We start from the raw sequence: 17,846 nt of genomic DNA on the forward strand, positions 1-17,846 counted from the left end.
TGGCACTAAGTAGTGACTGCTGAGAGGGAAGAACAATTGAGATTCTTTGCATATTGAAAGGCACCAGAAGTGCACTGAATTTCCCCTTTCCTGTCCTCAGCATCATCACCAGTAAATCTGCAGGAATAAAGAGCTTTGTGTGGTCCTTCTATGTTTTTCGTTGGCCCCTGCTGATGTAAATCAAACATACTGTCCTCCTGTTATCTTCACGTTTAAAAAACCTATTTTTAATCACTTCATACAGGTATCTAATTTGAATCAGCCTGCCACACTGCAGGACTCTTGAGCTTTTTTAATTGGCATCTCTCTCATTACATTTGCACAAAGTTGCAGAGACACTGCAGGACACCAGTAGAGACATGTGAATCACCAATCCTGTTGGGCTGGCAACAAGATGGTGTGATACACCAGGGGAGTCTCAGAGACCCGTGGATGTGGTTAGGGGGACAGAGTGGAAGCAATCAAGTTCAGACATGTTGCTGTGACTGTTTCTAGATCCTGCCTATACCATCTGAAACGGAACTGTCATGGAAGCTTGCCTGGGATTTTTAACAGTAGTATGGTGTTAAACCAGCCTGGTTTCTAGGAACAGTTCCTGGGATTCTGGTAATGCAGAGCTCCCTGAAGGTTTTAATGAAAATGTCGTAGGGCAAATATGTGAAGTACATCAAAACCAGTGTTTTAGCCCATTACAGGGATAGGCAAGGCACCCAACCAGTTCATGGAGTCTGTCTTACTTAAATTTCTTCAGCATTTGAAAATCAACCCTTAGGTATCTGCTAAGAGGCTAATTTTTTTTTTTTTTTTTTTTCTTTTCCTGAAGGAAGTAGCTCTTATCCTCAGACATGTTTACATGATGCCGTGACTCCTTTTCCAGTTTTGGCTGCCAACAAGATATGTCTAAACTTAGCATGTTGGTGTGCCTGGAGACATAAAGTGGAGAGGAGAGACTAAAGCAGTCTAGAATATGTTATTTGGCACTGAAGTACCTTCCTTCCCTCTCAGTCCGTCCTTAAGAATCTTGTCATTTGCAACAAAGTCTTTCACAGTTCTGGTGGGCACTGTGGTTTTCCCTATCTTCCCATTGCTCCAGAAAATCAGGGCTCTGCAGCTCTCTGGCAGAACTGGAGATGGGTGCTCCAGCTGCACCAAACATGCCAATCTTTCACCTGCCTTTACGGTGCAAGTAATTTTTTTTCATTCTTTTGGAGGCTTTGCTAGAGGGGTTAGGGCTCTTTTGCCTCCCTAATGTCAGTTGCTAGAAACTAACTCTGAACTCAGAAGACAAGTTTGCAGAAAAGGAAAAGCAGGAGTATCGTCTACCAGGTAGACCAGCATTGCTTGTTCTTGCATTCAGGATGGATAATGCAGCATTTTACTGAGCCAGCCAGGAGCCCTCTGTTCCAGCCTCTTTCTCGTGGGGTGACATTGTGTGTGGCTTAACCAAAATTTGATGTCTCTGCCGTGGGAGTTGTACAATCCTGGCACATGACAAGGCTTGCTTGCCTGTTGTGCTGCATGGCCAAGCTGTGTGACTGCCACGCAGGCCCTCACTGTCACACAGCAGGTCTGTGTCCAGTCCTGTGACAGAGCTGAAAGCTGCCAGCAGCCACACGTTCTCCTTCTGCTTCTTGCAAATGATCCAAGTGCATAGCCATTAACCTCCTCATATAATGGAGAGGAGGAATTGCAGGCCCACAGGAGTGTGGTGTGGTGGTGAGCAAGCTTTCATTGAGTATTTTGAATCAAGCAAATGGGCAGTTTTATGGCAAAACGTTAAATCAGAATTCTCCATTCAAACCACACCTCTCAGGATTTTTTAAAAACGGTTTAGATGGACTAAATGATTAATAAGACAACCCAGAATTGAGCCATTGATGGTTAGGATCTAAGTCTAAAAAAGACTTTCAGGCAAGGAACCAGTTGTGCAAATCACATCTTGTGGGTTTTTTCATTCAGGTCAAACATATATTTGGATTTTATTAAGATTATGGTTAATTTGATTAATTTCTGATTGAAGGCCAAAACTAGCTTAAGTTGGAATCTACTCCATATTTGCTTTCCAACAGTCTTGAGGTTTGAAAGTGTTTGGTTTAGTTCTATAGTTCTATGAGTACACAAACCCCATGCGACTTTGGAAGGGGTGGCTTTGGGTTCCAGTTTGGGTCTGGCCCTAAGCATTGTACTAAGTGAGTGGAACTGGGCTCAGTTCTAGTGTTCTTACTGAGATTCAGACTTGCTCAAAACATGAGGAAATTTGGCCTGTTACCCTGGCTCAGATGCATATATGACATCTCTAGAAAGTTAGAGAAAAGTTAAGGATCTAGGTGCCTTCCAACTTACAGGTTTTGGATCTGGATCAATTGCAAGTCTGAACATTTTTCAAACTGTAGTGTTTCTGACTCAGTTTGCCGATTTCAATCTGAATGTCTTACATTTGAAGGGTTCAAGTGTGTTTTTCTATGCAAAGTTGGTACATTTTATATATCTCTTCAGATTTGTATCTGTAAGATTGGTAGGACAAAGGAATTAATGTTAGTTGGGGTCATATATTTCAGGCTGCTAAGAACTTCTCACATCTGATATCCTCATTTTGGTGTAGACCTGGTTTTTAAATTTTAAATTTCAGAGACTATTCCTATTATTTGAACTGAATATGAGGATATGAAAACTTGTGATTTTCATCAGCTGGCTTTGATACAAGTCCCCTTGACAAAGTATTTATTTTTTTCCCATAATATTTGCCATCGTAAAACTCTGAGAGATGCCAGGCCGAGATGGGAAGGCTCTTCACATATTTACAGTACCATCTACTCATGGAACTACAGTTGAGTCTGTTTTACAGATGGAAAAACTGAGGCAATGACTGCTGAATTGGTACTTACACAGCCAGATCGAGTTACCACAGTTAGAAGCAAAGTCTACAAATGCCCCTTCTGCTTTCCTGACCCTACATACCCTTCAATAAGGTGATTATGGTCATAAAGTCCAGAGAAGAAAATATGTAATATAACTAAATTTTTGTAATATATATTTAGAGTAACCTGGAGAGCTGCCTCTACATATGCCAGGTGTGTATGTAGCTAAATATTACAGAAGGAGTTGAACTAAGTCATCTATTAGAGCTTTTTACTCTTCATATTTTACCCTAAGGTAAGAGAGGCTGTATTTTGATGAAAAAACTAATGAAAATTAACCTTTTGAAATAAATTACTTAATCCTTCTGTATTTACTGTACATCTGGATAAAACCATAATGTTTATAAGCGAAATACAAAAATGTGTACCAGTGAACAAAACTAATCAAATTCACCAGTCACCAGGCTGGTTAATATTATAAAGACTCTGTGAATCATGAATATCCAGCCAGCCTGAGGGTACAAATCCATGAATCTAGGGAGTTTACCTGTCTCTTTTAGTCAGCAGACTATCCCTTTTCCATCACTACAATTTAGGCATATATTGCCTAATAATAAATGTGATAATAAAAATATAGTTTGGGAAGCAGGATGTTGTAATAGAGCTTTAGATCAAAAGTGAGATTCATTTTACTTAATTTAGCCAACTACAAGCTAGCTGCTTAGCCTAATCTAGTTGTGTAGGCTCCCTCTTTGGTGGGGAGACAGAGAAAGCTGGGATGAATTGCGTTTGGGAGGTGCCTGTCTCTCCACTGACAACAGAGGGAGCCTACTCAACTGGCTTAGACAGGACACTTAACTTTTAGGTGGGTATGAGTTACTCCAGGAAAAGTCTGTTTTGCTTCAGGAGATTTGAGTTCTCATCTGTTTTTCTACAGATTTACAGCATAACCTTGGTAATATCACTTAATTTTTTTTTTTTTTGGACCTAGTATCTCCACCTAAAAAAATACCCTATGGATAAAGTTCTTAAAGAGCATTTGCCAAGGATGAAATACAGGTGCAAAATGTTTTTTTCCCTGGTCTTCCTTTTTTGACATGTCTGTAGTTGTCATTAAAATAAATAGAATTTTTGCGTGATGAGAAGCAGAGCTGAGTGAAAATTATTTTAGAAGCAGCATACATCTTCTTTGGATGTGACAGAATATTGTAAAAATAAAAATATAGTAACTGGTTCCATGTATTGTTTCTCCTATCTTTGCTTCTCCTTTGCACCTTCCACCACCCGTCCGTCCCCTCTCCTCCCCCCAGCAAAAATATATAGGGAGAGGGGAGAACATTCTTCAGATTAGACCTGTATTTTAAATAACCTTGGCCTGTTTGCAACTGGGAAAATGTTTTTTTTTACTTGAGAGATTTATTTCTGTCCTTGTAACACCATGTACTATATGCATTGCACCTGTTCAGACATAAGCACAGCACATTATTATAGCTGTAGGGGCAGAAGCTTCCCAATATATATTTTTTGAAAGGAGGGAATGCTGGGGAGAATAGCCCTCTCTTTTCAATTGTTTACCGAGCAGTCTCTTAGGAAGACTTCTTCCTCATCAAGATCAATTTTCCCTGCTCCCCTATTGTCTGGGGAAACCTATCTCCAGGAGCGTCTTTCTTGAAAGATCTCATGACTTTAAAATCATCAGTGGGCTTTGTGTAGTCTGCCTGTCAAAAGAGATATGTTTACACCTTCCCTGCATGTGTTAGAGCTATAAGGTTACGGAGCAGAATGGCTGATACGTTTCGGCGCTCCATGCTAATATGCACAAAAAATGTATTTATGATAATCATATGGACTGTCTGAAACAATGCATTCCAACATCCTGTAACATAAATAAGAAAGGTGGAGCCAGCCGGCACCGAAGTGTTTATTTGCCAGCAATGCTGCTCAGCCCCGTATACCTTTGCTACGCTGCCTCAGCCTGGCAGTATTGAACCTGTTGCTGCATTAGCCGAGTTGTATTTTGCTAGATAGGGGAAGGAGGGTTGTCTGCTGTCTGGTAGGAGGGCTTTGTCTGTGTGCGCCTTTCTCTCTCTCCCTCTCTCGCTCTCCCTGTCTCTCGCACTCTCGCTCGCTCTCGCTCGCTCTCTCTCGCTCGCTCTCCCTTTCCCGTCTCTGTGGCTTGTAAGGTAGGTTGCAGTGTGTGTATATACACAACATCAAGAGCAGGAAAATGGACTCATTAGGGAGGCAGGCAGTCATTACCACTCACACTGTACTTCCAGGGAGACAGCGACTATGAGGAGACAAACTGAGGACTGGGGAACAAGGTAGGCCAGTCAACTTTTATAAAACATAAAAGAATAAAGCCTCTACTCTCCTTAAACCACCACCAGTTATTTATTCCCCCCCCCCGCCCCCCCCTCGATTTTTAATTTAGAGATGTAAGTTTGCCAGACCTATTTGCTAGCTTAAAATTCGGAACATCTATAGAAGGCCTTACCCTCTACAAATGTTCCCCCCCCCCCCCCGACTTATTTAAGGGTGTGCCCCCTTATGATTCACTTTAATTACTTTTTTTTTAATCATGAAGGAAACAAATACGTTTGTTTTCCAACACTAGTTCCAAGTAAATCAATATCTTTCACTCTTTTAAAACAGCTCTCTCCGTATGTTTGTGGGTCTCTCTGCCTTTTCTTTTCTGTTTATGCAGTTCCATCTGTCCGTCCATATATCATGTTTTCCTTATTTACTGCTAAACGGGGGTTTATTAGTATTTGCCAATGACTTTTAACTGTAATGCCGGTGACCAGGGTTAACTGTGACTCTCGTTCTTTGTTTTCTATATATATGCACACTGTAAGTTTAAAGTCCATGCCTGGCATACAGTAAATAAAAGCAAAAAAAGAGAAAGCAGGTTCCACTCTTTCTGACAGGATTTTTATTCAGAGATTTTGCTGTTTATCTGTTTTGGTGTGGGGGCAGAGTGGGTTAATTTTGGTTATTGTACATGTACTTTTTCCTCCTGGATATTTTTAACATCTATTTTTCATTATTAGTGTTTTTGCAGTTTCCTTTGCTAGGAAGAAAGGAGACATATATTCTAACTTTTATGCTGCTGATCTAATGTAACATTATGGAGGCATCACTGGGTTAATAAGAATTCAAACTTTCTAAGAGGGAGTTTGTATCCTTGGCTGCCCCCCACCCTCCCACTTTATGCATGGTTATGCTTGTGTTTCCGTGTGTACTGACGGGGAAGGGAGGGGGGAAGGGAATAGATATTTTTTACAGTGGTGGCAAATTATGAAATCTATCGAGCCATTTTGTCCAGAAATAGTAACTATTTATTTACCATTTTTCATTCCAAAAATATGCTGCTTATTTGTATTTTCAAACATTGAAGCTTTTCTCTGAATTGATTTTTTTTACTTCTTTTTTTTTTTTTTTTTTTTTTTTCTGGGGAGGGATTTGTGAATGCATTTCATAGCCCATTTAGCATTGTCGAGTTTTTGGAGCCCAGATTTATCATGGGTTCTAAAGACTGCTTAAACTGATCCATTTGAAATGGTCTTTTTATCTGAGCTCTTGTCATTTCTGTTGGAGAGTAAAACTGCTACTCTGTTGGTAACAAAAAAAAAGAAAAAAAGGAAAGAAAAAAGAGAAGGGATAGTGGAAGTGAGTTACATAAAGTGTTCTGGAGAATCCTAAGTAATTATATAAAATGGACGCTGATCGCTGGAGATCTCTGAACACTAACAATCACCTTTTTTAATAGAAAATTATTTATTTAACAGCAAGAGGCGGACTTCTTCAAAACATGCATTAGGCCTTCCTTTTAGCACAAAGAAGTCCATAATGCAATATTCCTAACCCACCTGAGACTGCCTAGGAGATTCTCCAAAACCTTCAAATCCTTTGAAATGTTTCTTAAAAATCCATTATTTTGCAGCCAGAAAGAACTTTTGCTGCCAACAGGTTTTTTTGCTGTTGTTTGGTGGTTTTTTTTAGCTGTCCTTTAACTTACGAGTCCCCATTTCTACAGAAGTGCCTCCTCGCTGAACAAACTAAGTTAATTGAAATCCAAAGCAGGAGATCTATTCACTGGCACTGTAACTACAGAAACTACTTGCTCCATTTCATTAGCAGCTTTTCCAGAGCATGAGTGAAACTTTTCAAGGTTTTATATATCATTGTGCCAAAATTTGGTGGCTTGTCTCTTAGCTGGGGAGGGACATTTATTGCTTACTATTTTTTTTTCCTCCTTATTTTCATTCAAACTTTTAAACTTAATATTTTGTTGATAGACTTTTAATATGTATGTTGCTCTAAATGACCTGTTAACTGTAGCAAGGTATTTCCTCCTCTCCTAAAGTTTGAATCTCAGGCTTTGAAAACTCGGATTGGTCGTAGAGGGGATGCTGAAGTTATGCCAAATACAATGTAAAGGTCTTAAAGGTGGATTTGCTGATGCCTCTAGATGGTGGTCAGCCTGGAGTGGGGCAGCAGGAGTGTTTGCAGCTGTCCTGCTCGTGGTGGAATGGGTAAGGGGTTTGCAGGCACCTGTCATTTTCTCCTGCACCAGTGCAGGTGTATGTTCCTCAACAGCCCAGGTTTTTTGTAGGGGGGCACATGGACCTGTCCTCAGGTCTTTGTGCATGTACTTTTAGCAGAAGCCCAGGCTCATCTGAACATTTTGAAAAACTTTAAAAATGACTACGAGATACCGCTTGATTTTATAAAAACTCCAGGCCAGAAGAATTCAAGCAGAGAGAGAGAGTCACAATAGCAGGAACATTTTTTCATTATCCGGTAAGATTTCTTTCTAATAGTAAAATCTTTTTCACTAGGAGGATGTAATTTTTCTTGAGCCCCAACTATATTCTATCAAAAAAAAAAGAGAAAAAACAAAACAAACAAAAAACAAACAAACAAAAAACAAACCCAAACAAAACAAATCTTAGCTCTTTCAATAGCACAAAGTCCGTTTGCAATCTGGATACAGCAACAAAGGGTAAAGTATGCCTGAGTAAACTTAAATCCAGCATATGGTGATGTAGCTGGAACTCGGGGAATGCCAAGCCCGTTGGCCAGGGAGGTAGGGCCAGGTTTGCTGGCGCGGGGCAGCGCGGGGTGCTCGGGGTGCCCTGCCCGCAGCCCGGGCAGCTGTGCGGGGCAGGGCTGGCGCTGCTCGTTGGGTCACACTGTGCTTTATTTTAGTGTTGGAGCAGACAGTTATCTAACACACCCACATGAGGAAGTGCTCTGGAGCAGTTATTTCATGCCTTGCCATGCCCTGTAGCTAGAGCAATTTTGGGCTGAATGGCGTGTGTATGTGCCGCTCTCACTCCTGGGAGACGAGAAGCAGTGCTGTTGGGGTTTTTGTGTGTATGTTTTTGTGCTGGGGTTTTGTTGTTTTGTTGTTTAGGTTTTTTTTTTTTTGGGTTTTTTGTTTTTTTTTTTGTTTTTTTGTTTTTTGTTTTTTCCTTTGTTGGTTTTGTTGTTTTTTTTTTAACAGGACCAAAGATGGGATATAAGACAGTTAAATCCAAATACCAAGAAAATACCATGTAAAATTACTTTTAATAGTGGAGGATGTTGTTTTTCTCTTAAAGGAGGAAAAAATATCCATCTTGTTTATTTTGATAAAGACAGTTGTAGCAATTTCCTGAGTTGAATATATCATTATTATAAATATTACTCACAGTTTTCCTATTTTCACATTTTCTTCATAGGCCCAGCTTATTCATAAGGGAAACCAGCTGCAGAATATTAAAAAAATGTAATATTATTTATATAAAACTTTGATGTAAATAGGGAATAGTGTCCCCTGCTAGAGAATTCTGTGGGATGGCTTACAAATCCCATTCAAGAGAGATTACAGTCTTAGATAAATTGTTACTTAAATCGTTTCAAGAAAACCTTGCTCATTTTTGCAGACCATATGAGGTTTTAAGCAGAATAATCTGAATAGAAGTTCTGTTTAGAAATTGATGGCATGCTGTGGCCTTATAGATTTCAGTTGGTTTCACTCCAGTCTGTTTTTATAGGACTTCTTTAAACTGCGATCTGTATGGTAAAGAGCTTCTGCTGAAAGAGATTCATAAATGTTAATGGGAATTTAAAGACTGAAATTTAACTTCATGTTACTTATATTTTTTTTAACAAAACTTTTAGAAAATCCAAATCCTTTATAAAAGTGTTGGGTTTTTTTTTAACTGAAACAATGCACTGGAAATAGTTACTATTAAAGAATAACTTGTTCCCTCTGAAGGGTCTGACATTCACACTGTGGTGCAGAGGGAAAATGATGGCAAAACACAGTGAAACGGACTTCTCTGTTCTGGTTAGTTTGGTCCAAGAAAATTTTAGAAAGTGAACAAACTGTGAAAAATAACTTGGCTTTTTAACAATTTATCAATGCCAGTTTTCTCTTGGTGAAAAGTAGTGTTTGACCATACACCAAATTTTAAGATACTTTTGTAAGATCTGTGCTGTTTTAACTTGAAAAGATTTTTGCAGATGTATTAAACTTTCAGTGAGGAGTAAATAAAGGAAAAGGCTTTTGTCCAGGTGGTTTTTCCTTTGATAGTGCTGACTATATTCTTGGTTAGTATTTATTATAAAAGTTAATGTTTAGTTCTAACGGCACGGATCCAATTCTCCTCTAATACGAGCATTTCAGAATGACTACTGCTTATGTCTTTCATGTTTTCTTACACTTCTGTACTTAATCCTCCAGCACTGTCGACTGCTATGACGGCATTTTGCCTGCCCAGTGCTAGTGAGAGTTCTGTTTGCAGATGGGTCTTGTAAAATGGTCACCAGAGGCACAGGGCCATGTGCCACCTCCTCTTCCATAGCTGCTGGGACAGCCAGGGCTGCCGGTGCCACAGGGCAGGTTGCTACACATCCCTGAGGTTTGCAAGAACAAAGAATTCTGTTCAGCTTTTACCCCGTGCAGGGAAGACTGTATGTTGAAGTAGATGGAATACAGGAATGGGAAATTGGGCTAATGGGATAAAGCTGCCTTTAACGAAAAGAAAACACACACATTTTCTCCAAAGCCAACAGCTGGCTGTTGGCTTTGGAGAAATGAGTGTGGAGGGTCCCAGGTTGTTTGAGGGGGCAGATGATCACCTCCCAGAGAAGCAAGCCGCTGGCTGAGTTGGCACTCGGTGGCATTACGGGAGGAAAGGCCACGGACTATTCCAGAACAAAGGCTAAAATCCTTTCATGCCAAGAATGGCCTCATCCCATCAGTGACAACCTGCCCCGCTAGCCTCATGGAGGGTGGATTTGCAGCTTGTGCTGTACTTACTGTTCTCAGGCACTGCTGCTCAAGATCTTTGATGGCAGATAGGGACTCTAACACAAACTAGTCCTACCTAATCAAACCCTAGCAGTGTCTGTAGGACTTCCTTCTTCAATACCTCATGTCATAGTTCTCTCCTTGTGCTTTTCTGCAGCGGGTGGACACAGGTCACTAGGCAATATTTTATGTCCAGTTTGCACAGGTATAAATGACAGTACCAGAGGTGCACCAGAATCTGTAGGGTTTTCCAGAATCTTTGAGCTACTATCTAACAGTGGTTATGAAAGTCGGAATTAAAACCAGTTGGTAACTACAGCAAAGAAGAAAGGAAACCTGAATAGGCAGTGCTTCCAACCCTCTGCAGAGCACTTACTGGAAATCCTTCTCAGACATGGTACCATTCTGTAAGTTACACCTGTAGATGACCTCTTAATGTTACACTTTCAGAGTGAATTTATCTCGAGGTTATGGTAGAGCTAAAAATGCAAGCAGGTATAGTGTGTCATTTGATTTGGAGGTAAATATAGCATGGGAATGACTGATTTTCCTTTTTTTTTCTCCTTCTCAACTAAAAGACATGCTTTTAATATCTTATTTCTAAGATCATCAGTAGCTGTGTGATGAATCCCTTGAGGATACAAAAGTAAGACTAGGAAAGTTGTGTTATGGACTTCAGAGTTGTCCTTTCAGCTGACTGAAAGTTAATTATTGATTTTAATTTCCTCCCTAGAGATCCATATGCCTCTCTTTCTGACTAGAAAGTTAGTGGTCACAGTGCAGGAATGTGAAAGTAATTGTCATGTGGCAGTGCAAGATTTCATGGGCAGGATGTCAGGAATGTGTAAGATGGAGGTTGACATGGGGAGAAAAGTGAAGAAAGACAACTAGGTAAAAGCTTGTGTCCACTGTCATTTTATGTGGGTTGGATGTGGAGCCTGCTATTCTCCATGGCTCTGGCTCCTGAACTCCCAGCAATCTGAGAGCTAAGTGAGTCACAGGCATTAGTGACAGAGGAATGCTGAGAATAAAAACAAAACAACAACAAAAAAGACAACCAAAAAATCTCATTGTTTAGGCACAAACACAAGAAAACCATGTTTAATTGCTGATGTGCTCCCTCTGCTGGTTCTCTTAAACTAACAAATGCTATTCCCAGGAGGCCGGGCCACACCCTCTGGGACACTGCCTGACAAAAATTGTGCCAAATGAATGGCTTTGAGCTCTCTTGCAACGAGCAGTAGTAACAGCAAAAGAAGTCTTCTGATGAAGAGTGTTAAAGCCTTGGATACCAGGCATGACTACTGAGAGGTCATGAAATGTTCAGTCTGTAATTCAGCCTTTTTTTCCCCAGCCTTACATTTGATAGGTGTTCCTTTTCCTATGATTTCCCAAAGTTTGTATTTTCTGTTGTGCTGTGGCTGCTTCTAGGATTTTTCTCATCTGAAGGTGTTTTATCAAATGTTCTCATTGATGATTTTAGTTTCAATTTTAATGTGTGTAGTGTCTGAAGAAGCTCTAATGTAGCTTAGGCTTTGGCAGCTTCCAATTCTTTCTGTCACTGTCAGTTAAATCTGCTCGTCAGCTTTATACTGTTGTGCCCACTTCATCCTGTCCTTTGGCTTGAATACTGGCTGTTTTTTCAGGATACTCTTGAACATCCTTCCTCGTTGTGATGAATCTGTATTTCTTTTCCAAACATAGACTGAATTGTTTAATATATTCCCTACACAGCATATTTCCCCAGTAGATAAGTTTTTTAAATCCAGCATTTTGTGCTTTTATGCTATGAAAAAAATGTCTGAGTCCTGGGTAAGATTGAGTACTGAAGAGAAAAAAAACCTGGAAAAAGCTGAATTAATTTCCACAGAATATTTTGAATGTGTGGAAGATTTCTGACATAGTAGTTATTCAATAAAAGATGGTCCTGTGTTTCCCATATTTCCCACCTATGTGGACTGTCATGAAAAAGAGCTTCACCTTGCAGCCATTGACACACTAGTGGGAATCAGCTGTGCAAAACTGTTGCAGGACTGGGCTCAAGTTTTCCGTGGAGAGTAATGAAAAGTTTCCTTTCTGCAAGTCTCGTGTTTCCCATCTAGGTGACTGCTTATTAAATCTTTATCCAGTAGGGACAATAAACCAAACAGCCTGGTGGGTAGCTAATTGTCTGGAGTGACTCAAACCACGTATAAATCTCATATGTACTCACTACGTTGACTCTCTCTGGCGTTGTCGCTCTCTCAAGTGTTTATTCATTTTGAGACATCTAGAATGCAATGCAAAGGAAAGGATCCCTGGTCCTTGTATCTGAGAGTCTTGGAGGATACTCCTTTATTTCCCTTTCACAGGCCCTGCAGTTTGGGATCCCATCCTTCTGAAGCCTAGTGCAGGGTACTGGCCCCCCATGTGGGCAGTCACAGCAGTGAGACATCATCACCCTCCTCTCACCAGGTCCCAGGATGGGAAGAATTGAAGCAGGGTTTGGCGTCTCTGTGATAGCCTGCCGTCCTCCTGTACCTGCTCTGGGGATAAATAGAGAGTACTGTGCCTGGGGCTACCAATCTGGCACCTTTTGCTGGTGCTAAACTAATACAAGTGATTAGAAGCGACATGAAGGCCCACCCCGTCCTGGCGGACTATTTGGAATCCAAGCCTGGTTTTATAATTTCCAGCATTTCATAAAAAAGCTGCTTTTATTTTCCTCTCCAAGCCATGGCCAAGTTTGGAAAGCTTCAAAGCTTGCTCCAATTGGATAGAAAAAGTGTTTTTAAGATGATGATATATCCTAAAAGAGCTGGTTCCTTCTTGACTATATCAGCCTCAAATCATTTATCCACCAAGTCAGTCAGGCTCATCCTGAAACATTTCACTGCTGTGAAAGCAGCTGCTCCTGAATGAGATTAAAAGCCAGTTGTGCTTTTGCAGTACAGTCAGCTATGCACAACTTTGTGTTGGACAAGAGAAAGCTCAGGTTTTTTTCCCTAGTGCTGGGCATTTCTGGATTCTCAAATTAACTTGCTCTTTCTGCTAGTCTCTGAGTCCTTTTTTACAGGGGACTAGATCCCAATCCAAGCTTTTCTTAATACTTTGGTAGACAAACTTTTTTCCCAATGTGTTTACAGGGATCTTAAATATTTTTGTAAGCACGAAGTCATAGTGCAGTATCAGTTTCTGAAAGCAGATAGAAGGGTGCTAGCTATAGCTGTGCTAGCTATAGCTGTACGAGCAAGTTTAATCCTTCCTTCTTGAGTTTGTGCCTTGTTATCACCTGAAGTGCATTGCAACTTCTTTCTTTACTCTAATGGCTTACTTTTAGCCTTCCCATGAAGTTTTAGAATACTTGTGGTCTTTCTCTGGCATGTCAGACTAGAACTGACACCTGAAGTCTTGGGGTTTGAGTTTTGGTTGGGTTTTTTGTTTTCTTTTTGGAAAGGTTTTTACCACATGGAGGTTAAGAGCTAGTGTTTACTTAGGTAGTTTAGGTGACAGCAAAACTGTTCTGCCCTTCTCATGCAGGCTGTATTATGTTGTATCTCAGGTGAATTTAGCATGTGTTTTTTGAGCCATGTAATTTCACAGCATTCAGCCCTAGATTGTCTTGACCAAACTCCTATTAATAATTGAGCTATCTCAATAATTGAGCTGTCTCTATGCTGGAGTGAGAACCCTCTTGTCTAGATCACATCCATATCCAGCCCTGTGATAATTTATTGTGCTAGCAGAATTTATTTAACTTTCATTCCATATCTTTTGCAGGTAAAGAAAGGTTGAAAGCAAAAAGGAAGTGAGCTAAAATGAACTTTTCTGGAGTTTCTTGGGGAAGTCTGCTTGTGCAGGAACACAGTTTAATAGACTGTAGGCTGTTTTAAAGAGTTATTAGAGTCTGGAGTAATGTTACTATGGAACATTGGCTTCAGTGTTGTAGAAGGATACAAATGGAGCATTTAGGAAGGAGGTTTGTGAAGAATGTGAGCAGCTAGGAGAAATAAAAGCTGAGACGCAGGCAGGGGGCAGAGCTGTTCAAAGAAAATGAGGACAAAAAGTCTGAACTTCATGCAAAAAGAGGGGCTAACTTAGGTCCCACTGGCAAGTGAGGGAGAAAATTTTAGCAGCAGGGTTCTGTATGAGTAGAAGCAGAGAGGAGTGGGATGAGGCCACAGCCCTTTCCTTTTTCCTTAGGAGCAGTGGGCTGGAATAATCATCATACAGTAATCCTCTTCAGAGGACTGTACTCTTAGGATAGGACGTTCCACGTGAAATTTCTGAATGTCTGTGTATCTGTTAAAATGTTGATGGTCGTATTTTGCCCTATGTTACATTTTTATAAAAGTGGACCAATTCCATGAAATTTAGAAGAACCAGCCTTGAATCAAGAGCTGAATTTAGCTTTGTATTTCTCCCTACTGGCTGCAGCTGGCATGTGTCTGAAGCACTAAAGATGATGCATGGTGCTCCACAAGTGATTTGTGACCAGGAGACAGTTTTCTTTAGGACAGTGCTGCTGCATTTGACCTCATTTCTGCTGTGTTAGATACTGTCTCCCTTGTGGCAGCATACATAGGTGTATTAATAAGATTCTTCCAGATCTCTCCTTGAAATCTCAGCTTATGCACTTGATGAAATGGCTTGCTTTTATGACATGTTGGTGATTATTCTCATAATGCTCAGGCAAAGGCAGAAAAGAATTTAGCATTCAAAATGATGCTTTTTTTTTTTTTCCATCTGCAAAGGTTGAATCCTGAGAGCCTGTGTGATTTCTTTTTGTTGTTGTTGTTGCTGTTCTAGTTTACTTTGTTCTTATTAACCAAAAAAGTGAGGTGCCAGTTCTGTCTAAGTCTTTCCCAGGCTTTTTTACATAAAGGAGTTACTCATGTCCTTCAAAACAAAGAACAATTATCAGCTGAGTTCAGCGGGAGGAGAGAATGCTTACAAAAGGTTCTAGGACAGTTTAGCCATAGATAGCTGCTGATACAGATAAATAGAACTTTGCATTTCTGAAGAAACTTATTCAAATATTTTACAGTGTTTAATGAAAGTAGCTAATTTAGTTTTGCCTAATTTCAGTAGCTGAATCAACATTATTATTTCCATTTTTTAATCAGAAACAATCGAGGCTTAGAGAGAAGAAGGAAGTGAGGCCTTTCTTTCTTCCTTCCTCAGTGTATTGTACATGCAGATGGGAGTTGGTAAAGTAAAGACCATGTTCCATAGACAAAGGAAGCTCAGATGATTCTTGGCTATGTTAAAGACTATTAGGCTTCTTCTTTTTTTTTTTTTTTTTTTTTTTTACACCATTGTGGTATTGTAACACATATGTGACTTCTTTGCCATTAAAGTCTTATTTCTACTTCCAAAATGAGATACAAAGACTCTACAGTAACTGGATATTGAGGCCAAATGCATTTAATATACCAACATGTCCACATAGTCTTTAACAGCAGAATTTTTAAAGATAAAAACATTTTTGGTGTTTTGTTTGCTTACTTTTTGTAATTACTCTCTTAACTGAGTTAAAGTAACTTCAAATTTTTGTTTTCCCATGGTTGGATTTCTCTTAGCTGGATATATCCTGATGAGCTCCAGTGTTAGTTTTGTCCAAGAAGTAGGTGTTTAAAAACTGGACCAGTCTACCACCTCTTTTTGTACAGTAATAATCAAAAGGCAAAGTTATATCTGGCTGAATTACATAGTGATGTTGTTTGATCGATTAAATACTCATCAAGAGAAGACAGGAGCTCCCTATCACTTATAAAGACAAACGTGCCTTCAAATAGTTACATTGTCCTGAACTTCTTGAGTGTATCTCTGCAATGGCTGTTAATATCTGAGAAGTGCCATGAGGAGAGAACAAAACAGTCCCTAAGGGTCCTTTGGGCGCAGGCATTTAAAGAGGATTGTTACTTGTCTGTTTAAACTTGTCACTAGGGACAAAGCCTATGGGAGCCTGCAGATGCTGGATCTGGGCAGAGCACAGGTGTGTTGCTGCTGAGGCATCTCTCAGAGAATGAACAGTGGGAGGAACTGAGTTGCTTGTATATTCAGCCTGAAAACTGTACAAGGAATAGATGCATTTAACTTTTTGTTCCTTGAGAATGAGATTCTCAAGATCTTGAGATCTCAGTTCTTGAAAACTTGCAAACAAGTTTTGGGTTTGTACCACTCTGATATTTTTTCACTTCCCAAGAGCCAGTTTTAATATCTGTTGATGCTTAGAAGAGCAGATTGGAAGAACAGCAACAGAAAGTTTTATTAGCCAGCACAATTAATACTTTTTTCTTGAGAGCCAAATTCATCTAGTTTAGTATGTTTACAAAAGAAAAAACTGGAATGCACAATAAGGTTTTGCCTTTATCAGAGACATATGGATTCACCATCACTGGATGTATTTGTGAGACTACAACAAAGAACACTCCTCAGGCATGTCTCACATTTCAGGGGTCAAAGGGCAAATTGGATGAATGTCTCTCTTAAAAACTGGATGAACCAGCTTTTTCATGTGCAATTTCCAATTTCAGTAATCTCCAAGAAGCTTATAAGAGCCAGGATGGAGTCAGTAAAACCTTGTCTTATTAACCTCCGAAGGGACACAAAGGGGTTTGGATCTTGAGGCTGGTGGGGATGCCAAGTGCACCTCTTAAGTACTCTCATACTGTCTCGGCCTGCTGGAACTTTTGGCTGACACAACACAGTAAGGTTCACAAAGTAGATGAATAGAGTAGATGGAGACCAGGTTTACTGGGATAGTTCCCACCTGAGAAAGGCAAGTCAAGCTTTTTTGTACAGGAAAGGCATTAAATATCTTTTCCCCCCTCTACATCCCCTAAGCAGTCATCTTTCCCCTGTTCCCCTTTCACACATATATCACCTTTTTTTTTAGATTGAATGGTCTCTCAGATTTGTTCTGCTGATAAGCACTGGTCCTTTGAGAGATCCTCAAGTCTATTTTATTTGAGTCCTCTTAGCCTTTAAGATATTGTGTCCACTTTACATGCTAAATTCAGACATGGGGATATTCTGCAAATGTTCCCTACTGCACAGTTACCTCTACGTGCTGTTGTGGTAATAAAAAGAGTTAGCTTTTTTCTGTAATTAAACACCTTCAGTGTTATGCATTTACTTTAATAAATCAGTTTCTGGATTTGGTTTTTAACTTACTGAAGCGCAACATTTAACATATTTAATTAGGATGTACATAGTCTTCAAAAATGCCAAAGCAGTGCTTTATAGGATACACCATTTTTCCTTCTGGGTCCCATGAACCTTTATGTATCTATATGGGTTTGGGGGAAAGATGGGTTAAAGAGGCAACAACTATGTAGTCATTGAGTCAGCAAATCTAGAAGCTACTTACTTATTAACCATTTTATTGATCTCACATCTTTGTGTGGCCCTTCCTTGGTTTTTGATGGGGATCACTGATGTGTTTAGGGGGAAGTTCTGCTTGGCTGTCCTGTTTTCCTAAGTTTCAATGTGCCTAAAGATCAGTGAAGTGGGAACACAGCGGAGAGTTTGGAATCTGGAAGAATGACAGGCCATGGATTTCTCCAGACTTTCTGGGAAGCCTGAGCAAATGAGCTGAACTTCTGAGTGAACCTCTCTTAACCAGAACTGTTGAGGCTCCTTGCCTTGTCAGAGGGAATCTTGCCTCCTCTCAGAGGAAGTAATTCTGCATCATTTGA

The 17,846-nt window shown here is 40.0% G+C and overlaps 1 protein-coding gene across 3 annotated transcripts in view; it reads left to right on the plus strand.

Annotated features, from left to right (window-relative positions):
• The window catches only part of ZBTB20 (zinc finger and BTB domain containing 20), a 473,812-nt gene that overhangs the window by 23,256 nt on the left and 432,710 nt on the right, over positions 1 to 17,846 (plus strand). For 2 of the 3 annotated variants that reach the window (XM_054627748.2, XM_077174294.1), the window contains exon 1: positions 5,010 to 5,182. The exons of the other annotated variant lie outside the window; for it this stretch is intronic. The gene's annotated coding sequence lies outside the window, so the exon portion shown is untranslated. Of the gene's footprint in view, positions 1 to 5,009; positions 5,183 to 17,846 lie in introns of those variants that run through there. 3 annotated transcript variants of the gene reach the window in all.

This window comes from Agelaius phoeniceus, chromosome 2 (genome assembly GCF_051311805.1).
Source record: "Agelaius phoeniceus isolate bAgePho1 chromosome 2, bAgePho1.hap1, whole genome shotgun sequence".
NCBI lineage: Eukaryota > Metazoa > Chordata > Aves > Passeriformes > Icteridae > Agelaius > Agelaius phoeniceus.